This window comes from Haliotis cracherodii, unplaced genomic scaffold (genome assembly GCF_022045235.1).
Source record: "Haliotis cracherodii isolate W230 unplaced genomic scaffold, xgHalCrac1.p SCAF_3, whole genome shotgun sequence".
NCBI classification, from domain to species: Eukaryota; Metazoa; Mollusca; class Gastropoda; order Lepetellida; family Haliotidae; genus Haliotis; species Haliotis cracherodii.
The window spans coordinates 19,324,916-19,337,352 of record NW_027266286.1 but is presented as its reverse complement, the minus strand read 5'-3'; the positions used below and the strand labels follow the sequence as shown (position 1 = coordinate 19,337,352).

Here is a 12,437-nt window from a genome sequence, read left to right as displayed (position 1 = left end):
TGTAACGCAGAGAGAGCGTCTGTAATGCAGATACTTCCGTCGCCATTGTGCGGGATTTTGTCTGTCATGGCATCTCTAATTCTTGCTACGATTATCTCTCAATAACTTCACACAATACTGCATTGCCCCACATATCGCCACAGAGCACTGTATTTCGCCACATAACATAATGCCACACAATGCTATATTGGACCCCACAACGCCACAAAATGCTGCATTACGCCGCATAACGCCACACAATGCTGCACTAAGTCCCATAACGCCACACCATGCTGCATTACTCCGCTTAACGCCACACAATGCTCCATTACAACCCACAACGCCACACAATGCTGCATTACGCCGCTTAACGCCATACAATGCTGCATTACGTCCCATAACGCCACACAATGCTGCATTACGCCGCATAACGCCACACAATGCTGCATTACGCCGGATAACGCCACACAATGCTGCATTACGCCGGATAACGCCACACAATGGCTGTATTACGCCGCATAACGCCACACAATGCTGTATTACGCCGCATAACGCCACACAATGCTGCATTACGCCCCATAACGCCACACAATGGCTGCATTACGCCGCATAACGCCACACAATACTGCATTACGCCGCATAACGACACACATTGCTGTATTACGCCGCATAACGCCACACAGTGGCTTTTTTTGAAAGTACATGCACTAACAGTTGATCAAGTTTATCCTTCATCTCCTAGAGCAACTATACAGGTCTTCACATCTTTAGTCGACAGCTGGATATCTTTAGTCGACAGTTGGGTATCCATTTCACTTGTAAATGTCCATTAACTAATCAACAATCAAATAAATATCTGATTTAATTTTTCCCTGGCTTATTTCCAGGATATGAGATAACAATCAAGATGTAATTTTATACTATTTATTTCAGTCAGAGCGTTTACTAATACCGAGTATGCATTTATACTTCTCGGTACGGTGTTAAATGTTCAGCCAATAATTCCAACCTGGGGATCAGTGTGACATCCTTGTTTGCATTGTGGTGGGACGTCCATCTGATCACAGAACGTGACGTCACACGTGACGTAGATGCCGTCGTCCTCAGTGGGCAGTTCAAACATGTCAAACCTGAATCTTGTCACGTGGTCCCTGGACATCAATACTTGAATTGAACTGTCGACTGGACAACTGAAAAAAACACATGTAAACGAGACAATTGGCAGGGTTTGAAGAGACCTATTTCTCATACAATTGAGTGCAATGACAGTGGTGAAAGAATCAGTTTGATGCTAGCTACAATTACAAATAAATATATATTCATTGATCGCTTTGCTGCTGATAAAAAACATAAAAGCCTTGTACAATTATGAATTAGATGACATCTTACTTATCCCAGTACATATCGTTCATACGGAATAATAGAGCTAAAAAACAGACAGAACAAAAGCAACAAAACCCTTTCGATCTTCAATAGAAATTTCTGCTAAACGCAGAGTCGATTGTTTTTGAATCACTATCAAATAGTGATGATACCAGGTGAGCGAAAAGGTGAGCGTATCTTGCCCAACCGATGGCACCGGTCACAAACACATGCAGAGGCAGGTCAATTGTTCACCTGAAAAAAACATGAACACTTATTTACCCTTTGTCTAACAGAAGGTGGGACGTGCGATCCTTGGAGGTCGTCGTCATGCGGACCTTGCAGTGGTTTACAACCATGATCGTGTGCTCAGATCGTGGATCAGACACTTGGACGAAAACAGGCTGTCCCACTTGTGCCTTGTGCTGGGTCTCAAGTAATGGGACTTGGTAGGCTGGATCCTTGAAAAGACTGACGTGTACTCTAGATCCCTGGATCTGACCTGATACCCCCGTATGGCCAGTTGCATGGTCAGGTTTCGAAAATTCCAGGTCTCCTGGTACGAGGTGAAACACATAAGGAAGAGAATTTATGGATGCCAACTTCTTTATTTATGAGAAACACCACTTCGGAACGCAACGTTTCGGAGAATATACATCATTTCACCCGATGAAGGAGTAAGCATATCCTCCGAAACGTTGTGTTCCTTATATTAAAGAAGTTGACATCCATACATTCTCTTCCTTTGTAATTATTTAATTCTGAATGTGTTTCTTTTGTCCCTCAAACATATGGCAGCCCGTAACACATGCATATATTCGCTGCTGATGGAAGTAAGCATATGCCAGTGGGCAAAATCAAAATTTAAAAATCATACTCTCGCAAGTAGTGTTCTTTGAACAAGCTATGGTTACACGTATAGTGTAAATGTATATTACCTTACCAATCGGGGAGGCGCAGTAGTTTGAAAAGAAAAGACCAGTTGGGGTGTAATATTCTTTGTAAACCCACATTCACTTTTTTGGTTAACCCACATCCACTTTATAACTGCATTAAACGATTTACTGTATCCTCCCACCCGAACCCCCCCGTCCATTGGAGATCAATGGTGGAAATATGATTGTTTTCTTTTATGGAAATAGACGTGGCAGTATTAGATTCTCCAAGAAATGAAACCAAATAAACACTAGTACCAACTGCGTTCGCTTGTACACAAATGAAACTCGTCACCTTTTACTGTACTGACCGTGTGTAAGAAGTTTGTATCCACCGGTGATACCATTTGCATCATAACCAAGATTTCCATTGACCCTCAGGTTAAAGGGATGTTCACTTTTGATGTGATAAGGTGCTAAGGCCTTTAGAGCCAGAATTCCAACTGAATCTTGCAGTGATGTGATGTTACTCCATGTTATATCCAAGGATGCGTTTCCATTAACATATATACTGTCAGTGAAGCGTGTTTCACAAACAACCGTACAATTTGAATATGTCCTCCTATGTCCATCGTCTGTAAGGCGCACTCTTTCAGGTACAGATCAGGTCCCGGTGTAAACAACATAATTCCACCGTCGGGGTGATAGTATGTGTTCTGGACGACCATTATGGGTTTATTACTTTAGATATACAAATCTGTGCCTAGCTGCGTGACGTTGATATCCGTAAACTGTCTCCATGTTAGTGAAGTATTATATACGCTGACCGTGGACTGACGGACAGACGTTATGGTGACTGAGGTGTCATTCTGGCCTCCAAGAAGACGCACGACTGTTTGGCCAAATAGTGCGGAGACCCTGGGAAGTACCGCTGTGGTGCTGAAGGCGCTGAGAGGAGGAACCTGGAGAACCAGGTGTGATGACACTATGTGGTTTGGGTAGTAGTAAAGGGAACCCGAAAACACAGATACCGGAAAAGATGTTTTGAGTGCCACCAAAATCACAATCATATATCGCTTGAAATGTTGTGTCATGTATTATCTGCAAGACATCATTCTTCTTCAGATGGATGTCCAGTATATCGCCTGTTTTGTACCAAGTGTTGTTGAGCTGGACAGAACATGATGGGGTTAAATGGGTCTTTACGGATGTGTTGTCCCTTGTTGATACCACTCCCCCAAAGGTGTTGTTGTTGACACCAGGAATGATGTACCCCTTAAAGGGTGGCTCACTTTTTATTGTATTTTGTATAGCATATTTCTACCCTGTACTTGTGAGGTGAGACTTAAATAAATTATCTGTCTGTCTGTCTCTCTGTCTGTATTCTGTAGTTAGGGCTTCTACAGGGAGGGTTGTGTAGCATTCGCTACTGTCCGTGCGTCCTAATCTATCATAACCGTACACTGATACCGGGTTGGTACAGTTAATATGAATTCCTTTGTTTGCTATCGTACTCAGTGCTTTGAGTTGTGTGTTCTCTGGGAGTGTTTTCTTTGTCACTGTGTAAGCAGGTATGTTCACCTCGATTGTGCATTTGGATTCTGATGTTGAAGAAATGTAGATTTCATGTAATGGAGTCCAGCCTGGTGTGTTAGAAGTGAGTGAGTGAGTATGGTTTTACGCTGCTTTTAGCAATATTCCAGCAATATCACGGCGGGGGACACCAGAAATGGGCTTCACACATTGTACCCGTGTTGGGAGTTGAACCCGGGTCTTCGGCGTGACGAGCGAACGCTTTAACCACTAGGCTACCCGACTGCCCCCTGGTGTGTTATAAAAATTCGCAAAGAATGCAAAGACAAACTCTTCTCCTTTTGTGCTTTCTACAAATGAAAAAAGAGATACAAAATGACACAAATATAATTATATCTTCCTTATGCCATCTTACAAATGTAAATGGTCCTTTGGCATCACAATGATATTATCGGTAGAGAACTATTCTGTCATGGAATAGAGTTAGCAAGTACAGTTTTATGACGTCCTTAGCAATATTGCAGTGAGTCTGGAGACAGAAACAGGTGATAGCAACAAGGTTTATATATTGTACCCATATGGAGGCATTAGGAATTGGCTGCATATTGCGAAAATATTTGCGTTTAATCAAACCATAAAGGATAAATATTTGCATAACACACTGGATGTTTGGGACAAGGACTTTGCTGGACGAACGCATTGCATTTAAGCCCTAAAGTAACCATAAAACAGTCCAAAGTTGGCAAAATGTGCTTTGGCAGATACTTGTTATGACTGCGGAAAGCGTTTAGTCGCTTTCATTTAGGAAGTAGAGTTGTAAAATGTGTTACACATCTGACCCCATGATCGTTGAAGCATCCAAGCGTTTGAGTAGACGTAAGAGGGAAGGGTCAATAAATCGGTGATGACTAACTTAGCGAGAAGGCAGCAGTTTTACCTGGTACATGTCGATATGTCACATATATAACGTTATACATCATTAGTGGGAAGCGTAGTCAGTATTTTTATGTATGTATATATACACATTCTTGTACATACTGCAGTGGACTAGGTTTCCAAGAGACACCAACAACAGGACGTATGCTAGTGGAGGTGACGCCATATTCCTTTTTGACTGGCAGGTCATGGGACAGACTGGCATTGTTCTTTGATTCGGCCAAAAAACTCAAGATAAGCTGAGACTGACCCGCCGCCATGTTATCTATATGCGTCTGTTCAGATGAGACTGATCAAGCAAATTGTATTCTCTTAAATTCGGGGCCGCAATTCGCTCTACAGAGTTGCGCCCCTTAGGCATGCCAGAAACCTATGATCCTGAGTTCAAATTCCAGATTCGCCCTGCTTATGTTTCTAGATTTCTAGAGATCAGATCCATACGCATGTTCGAGGGTTCGCCAAGTGGATCAAAGCAGATCTGTATCAATTTGGGTTTTCTCTCATATCAAGATGACGCACCATCACTGGAATTCTGTTAAAAATTGCGTTAAACAAAACCCATTCAGCATTCAATTTGATATAGATTGAGTTGTGCTGCAATAAAACATGCACCAAATGTGTTATTCATATTCTCATCACTGTCACAATAGGATAATGGTGGCGCCGGCATCGACTGGGCGTGGAATCCCGGATTGTCCATGGTATTAATATCATACGGAAAGTGCTACCTTGTAATGCTAATATCATATACACGCGTAATTATGCAGTTGAATGTTATTTACGACTGCCATACGGTACATGAAGGGAATTCTAAAACGTCAAAGTCAGAGGATAACCAGTGTCGGAAATATACCGGCACAGGGTTATATGGGCGTAACAGGCGAAATAATGATGAAATTATATGAATACATCAATGAAATCAGTGATGAGGTTGGTGTTAGTGAAAAGGATAAGCATGTCCTGCTCTAATACAGCATCCGCCACATGTTACAGAATAACTGATGACTGTGTTCCAATCAGGGGTCAGAAGCCTTGGAACTCAGCATGCCGAAACCCTAACACGCCCAATGTTCTCGGAATGTTCTAACTTTCATGATCGAAATTGGTGAACAGGGTCAGTGACGTGGGATGAGTCGATCATCCATAATCATATCATGTATGTTCCTTCGTGGTCGCAGTTGAAGGTCATCCTAATCTTGGATCATATTTGAGGCTCTTAAAGTTAGCACCTTGCCCGCACGCTGAACAGATGTTGGCCCTTTCAGAAGGAAATACTTGATGACATCGCAGCCATTATTGTCCATGTTCAACACAGAATGCCTATAGTCATTTAATGCCTACAGAAACATGCAGCCTGGTTGTGTATTGGTTTAAATGCAATCTGTATGCATGGACATCATCAAACTGTTAAGGGCGTTATACATCCTTCGTACTTTTTTTTAGCAATCCCTCGTACATCTGTCTTCAAAGGTTCAGAACCATTTGTCCAAACTTAATGCAACCGTCATCTAAAGCTTACTGAAAATACAATTTATGTAACGCATGACGTCCCCATAGATCACATCTATGTTCAATTTAGGGATAGAACTTTTGGCCGGGGATAGGCATCCCCATGGGGTCAACTTTCCCTTTGTGTCCAGTGGTTCCAGCCACTGGCGTCGGCATTGGGGTAAAGTCAAGCACACCCATTCTTCAGATTTTCAGGGAGCGGCGTGTAACTCTTGCTTGGAAGTTGTTTGAGCAGCCTTAAAAAGCTTTCAAAATGTTTTTTACGGTAGACATGTGGAGGACATTTTGGCGTCTGATGCGTTAGTGACGGAAATTATGTTCCATGTAATTCCCTATTTTGTCAAATATTGCCGTGTTTTTTCGGGTGAACGGTTGGCATAACATGCCCTTGTATGTGTTTGTGGCGGGTGACACCACTGGGGCAGAATACGCAGACCTTTCAGCGAACGCCTGGTAGTATACCATTTGATAGTGATTCGTGCATATGACATAGTCGGAATTATACTATAGACTAGGTTTGTAGCAGGAATTGCAGATGATTATGGAAATGGTTTTGTCGCTTTTAATTTTAGAACAGTTTGAATATTATATTTTCATATAGCTGGGGTAAAGTTTCATTCAAACTGAATGTTTAAACCTTCAGCTAAAATGTTCACTTTTCAGATCCGGTTGTTATTTCAATGCAACTTCTTAAGATGATCCAACCATTATTTATGTGAAAAGTATAGTTGCATTCAGAAAAACGAGACAAACATTGGACTTAGACATAACAAAAATTGACAACAGGAAATGAAAAGCTATAGTCAAAGGTGAAACATGACAATAGTCAAGCTTCTCTATAGTTCTTGATAAGTTCGATTTTAATTACTTAGGCAATATCAATAGCTGGTCTGGATGAGAAGTATGGTAACCACTTCGTTTTATCACGTGGAGATCACATATATGATACAACATTACACAGCTATTTGTAACAGGAATAATGTGTAGTTTACAATATTCACTTTTATTTCACGCGTTATGATGTAAGGTTCATGTGCTTTCGGGTTGCTATTAGCTTCCGGGTCAGCCACCTTTTTGGATTTGCCATAGATATTCAAACGAGAGAATGAGTATGGTTTTATGCCGCGTTTAGCAATACCCCAGCAATATAAGGGTGGGTGACACCAGAAATGGACTAAACACAGTGTGCCCATATGTGGAACTAAACCGGGCCTTCAACGCGACAAGCGAACGCTTCAACCACTGGGCTACCCCAGGACATACATCAAGAATTCAACACTGCTGGGTAGAGGAGATATGGGAGAGAGATAGGGTTCTTTAAGAGAGAGGGTGGTCTAAGTTTGCTGGGAATATGCTTCAAGACTATATTCGGCCATCGAACCCAACCATAATGATAAAGCCATCTTGGTCAAACGAATCCATCGTATCCTAATTGTGTGGACCGATGCTCATTAGGTTAATCACTGGATTGTCTGGTCCAGACTCGATTATTTACAGACCGCCGTCATATAGCTGTAATATTGCTGAGTGCGGCGTTAAACAGCAATCAACACCAAGACAAAACAACAGTCACAGCAGTGGAAACATCTAACCTCACCTCAGACGAAAAAGGCAAAAACTATTCTATCAGCTGCCAAGGTGATGCCTTGAGTTTTCTGAGTCTCCAATGGAATGTTACAGGTGGATTACCTCCCGAAATGCAAGGCCATTAATAGCCTATATTATGCTAATCCGCTTAGAAAGCCGTGTAAAAATATCAGGCCACAGGTCGTGGAAACTCACTCAATCGGTGTTGTTCCACCAGAACAATGCCCCGACGCACAAGTCGTCGTATGTCGCCATGGCTGCAATGACTGTGGTTTTTGGCACAGTAAGATTTACACCTCTCACCAAGCTTGGAGAAAGAATTCTCACACCTCCCAAGCACTTCGCAAAATTAAATGAATTATTCTAACCAATTAAAGAGAATTATTTGTGTATTTTTCTCCTACCCATTTGCTGTAGGAAAATGAAAATCACAAATGACCTAGCCTTCATTTGAAAATGGCAAATGCGCAGATTGATTGGGAGGGGGGATATTCAGTCACGGGAGGTTTTTATGTAAAGGCAAGTGGTCATTATCCACTCTGCCGTGCTAATAGTGTTGTTAAGTTGTAAATGTGTAAGTCCAGTTGGTTGGTTTGTTGTTTAACGCCCCACTCAGCAATATTCCAGCTATATGACGGCGGTCTGTAAGTAATCGAGTCTGGACCAGACAATCCAGTGATTGATATCATGAGCATCGATCCACGCAATTGGGATCGATGACATGTATCAACCAAGTCAGCGAGCCTCAACACCCGACCCCGTTAGTCGCCTTTTACGGCAAGCATGGGTTGCTGAAGACCTATTCTACCCCGGAATCTTCACGGGTCTGTAAGTCCAGATTAATGAATTTACAATGCAACAATGTGATGACAAATGTGATAATACATTGTATAATGATGTATACAGCTGAATAGATATATATTAACATAAGTATATTTTGTACATTTATGTGTATATTCATCAAATAAAAAAAAAACCCACCAAATTCCTATGTTCATTATTGTCGTTATCGTCAGACCTCGTCGACGAACTAATGTACAATGTTTGAAAATAGTGCCAAGACAAGCCTCCTTGTGAGTTTGTACAAGTTAGCTGCACACAATAGAAGGATAAAAGAGGTGACGTCGGGGGAATAACTCCTGTCTGACAACCATTATGCAAAGGATGACGACACCATTCCTCCCGAGGGGACTTTTTACACTACCAGGAGGAAGCCTTTTAAACCAATGAGATTAAAAATATAACTACATATATAGTAACCATATCTTTACGAAGAACGTTTCGTGACAAATGGGCCATGCTTCAAGGAAGACAGTTTTCCCTCAGTTTATTGATAGTGGTGTACAAAGTTGAAAAATCAAATGTTTGTACAGAATTTCTCAAATTGCAAATATGCAAGCGAATCCTTTGTTTGTGAGAAGCCAAATGGTATTAATTCAATTTGTCTCAAATACGTTCTGTGAATATAATGAAAGTCCTTCCTTGGTTTTATATATACTGAGTCAAATTATAAACTTCACATTTTTAAAAGTAATCCCATATATGATATACAACGGACAAATGTATCAGAGAAGGTAATTTTTAATCATTAATGTCCAAAGAAGGATTTTTAATCATTAATGTCCAAAAAAGGATTTATAGTGGTAACCATAATTTGTTCCAAGCACCTACGGTATTCGGTAATAACATAACAGTTTAAATCATAAGTCCCAAGCACGAGAATCTGATGGCACACAAGTTCAGTAGCGTGTATGGCCACCATGTGCGTTGACAACTGCCACACAACGCCTCCGCATGGACCTTGTGATGCTTGTGAACACATGGTTGGGAAGACGACGCAATTGTTGCTGCAAAATGGTGCCAAGATCTTGCAAATTCTGTGTTTGGTTCTGGAGAGTGCGCAGATTTCTGCCAAGAGCATCCCAGACGTGTTCGATCGGATTGAGGTCGGGAGACCTTGACGGCCAGTCCATGACGTTGACTCCAGCATTCTGAAGGAAATTCCTTGTCAAAATTGCTGTGTGGGGTCTGGCATTGTCGTGTTGGAAGATCAAACCGGGTCCATGTGCTGCCATAAAAGGCAGAAGTTCTGGTACCTGGTCGCGGTAAGCAGCAGCGTTGAGGTTGCCACGGATGACAAGAAGCCTGGAACGACCATTGCCACAGAAAGCACCCCACATCATGACACTTCCGCCTCGAAATCTGTCAACTTCCTGTACACAACACTGGGCGTAACGTTCATGACGGGGTCTCCACACCCTCGCCCTACCACAGCAAATCGAAGATTAAATCGGGATTCATCACTGAAGACGACTTGATTCCAATTCCTCTGAGTCCATCGTAAGTGTCACTGTGCCCACAATTGACGTTGACGTCTGTGTAATCGGCCCGCAGTTTGGCCGTCGTACTTTAAGGTTAGCAGTTGTCAGATGGTTTCGAACAGTTTGCGCACTCAGTCTACCCCTAAACAGTTCATTTCTGGTTGATGTAGCCGTCGACTACAACCCATCGTCCCTGCGACTTCAGCTACGGACGTTCCTGTCTGCAACATGCCGATTGCACGTTCACGTTGCACATTTGAAAGGCAGGGCATGACAAATGGCCGTAAAGACTTTTGTTTTCTTGTGTTTTTCTTTTTTTTGTTATTGACAGCTAACAAGTATGGCTGAAAACACGTGTGGTATTATGGCCTCGTGACCAGTTGCACGTGAAAAACCACTTTTGCCACTATAGTGTTGTGCACATGATTTTGATCGATTCACCTGCACAAAAACGGGTGTTATCTGAAGACAATACGTGGCCATTACTGTTTAAATACACAATAAGGGCCCACAATGATAACTGGTCAAAAGGTTAAAATTTTAGGATTGTGAAGTTTTAATTTGTTTCAGCGATAATTGCAATGCTGTTTAAAGCCCAATTCGATTACCGATCACTTATCTTCTCACCACTCTTTTACTGACGAACACTCACTCAGTGAGATAATTATAGTATCAATGTATCCTGAACACACACAAACACACCCTCCCTCAACAACACACCCGCCCACACATTAATCTCCCTAACAAGTCGTTGCCAGTCCGGAACGATGGATTTATTTGTTTTTTTACAAGGTAGAAAAAAACATAGAAACTTTCTGCAGGAAGAACGATACCCATCACAGTATCTCAATACTATGTCGATACTGTGGAACACGTACCATTAAATGCCAGAAACAGTTACCCTGATGAATACTGCCCAAATGTTTTGAGAGAATGTATCCCACACCAGGCCATTTGACAACAACAACTTGAAACGTCGATAGAATGTCTTGATGGCCCTTTTCAATTTCTACAAGGAGAAGCAATTAAAGGACAAATCCAAATGTCACATCGTGATCTAATCGCTCATCGCATCACGAGTTCTCATCTACACGCGTCATAAAAGGAAAGCAGTGTTTACAACGCTCACTTCTACCTTGTTTCTACATCGGATTCAAATAGCGCGACATACATGCTATCAATTTACACTGTGTCATTCGTCTTACTAGCCCGACCAAGCAGGCCTCTTAGGGTAGGAGCGCATATCCTAACCCCCCCCCCCCCCCCCCCCCCCCCAACAGCAACAGATACTGTACCTCAGTTGATTACATGATAATGTTTTTATTTTCGACTGAAAAAATCTTGAGTTAACGATATTGTTTCCAAAAGGTGAAATGTGCTGGTACCTAGTCAGCACTCAAGGAATAACGATAAAAACCCTTTCAGTATTAGAGAAAATCGCATAAAGTATATCATTGCTTATTGTAATCTTAGACATGTAATCTTTCATTTTTCATGTTCTGTCGACATTTCAAACATGAACCCATTTATTTTTATTTGTACACAAAACTATCGAGTCACAAGTATGACGAGTTCTATGGGTGAACAACTTCTTTATTACAATTAGTGCGACGTTTCGGTGTAGATCCTAACACCTTTATCAAGCAAGTGAGGATGTTGCAATGTGAGATGTGAGTAATAATTGTAATAAAGAAGTTGTTCATCCATAGAACTCGTCATACTTCATCACACCAACTTCTAAATGCCACTCAAAGAAGTTATCCAGCCACAGATTATTTTTTTCAAACTTGCGGTAGTTAATGATCGTTAATTAGAAATAATCATAATAAACAACCCTTCTTTCAATTTCAATCACATAAAAAAACCTCGGTAAACTTTCTTTGGCCCTCAGAATATTGCCCCACGCTACACTAAACATCCCAAAACTGATACATGACCACGCCTTGCAGTGTAATATAAATTTTATTAAAAACAGATGGTCGCTACAGCTACATAAAGGTATTCAAATGTCAGAGGACATCCCATAATAGGTCATGTCAGAACGACCCTTCATCCTACAAATTAGAGCGTCGCTTACGAGATCGCCAAAGTGAAAGCCCGAATGTGTTTTCTGATTATGCAACCTTGAAATGGTTAACACGGGTAGTTATGGACTGTAGGTCTGTTCTGTCAAAACCATCGCCTAACTCTCCATAAACATCTGAAAAGTAAGAGACGTACAAGAATGGCCTTACAATCTCTGCTAACTATGAGTCATTTGTCATGTTTTAAAATTTTGCATCCAGAACTTTGTCAAACTATTTTTCAAAGCGTAGTCTGAAACGGGAGTCGCAAT

General features: G+C 41.5%; 1 pseudogene; it reads right to left on the bottom strand.

Annotated features, from left to right (window-relative positions):
• Positions 1-970: 970 nt before the first annotated feature.
• LOC139475279 (uncharacterized) lies at positions 971-4,851 on the bottom strand (annotated as a pseudogene).
• Between the last annotated feature and the right edge of the window lie 7,586 nt (positions 4,852-12,437).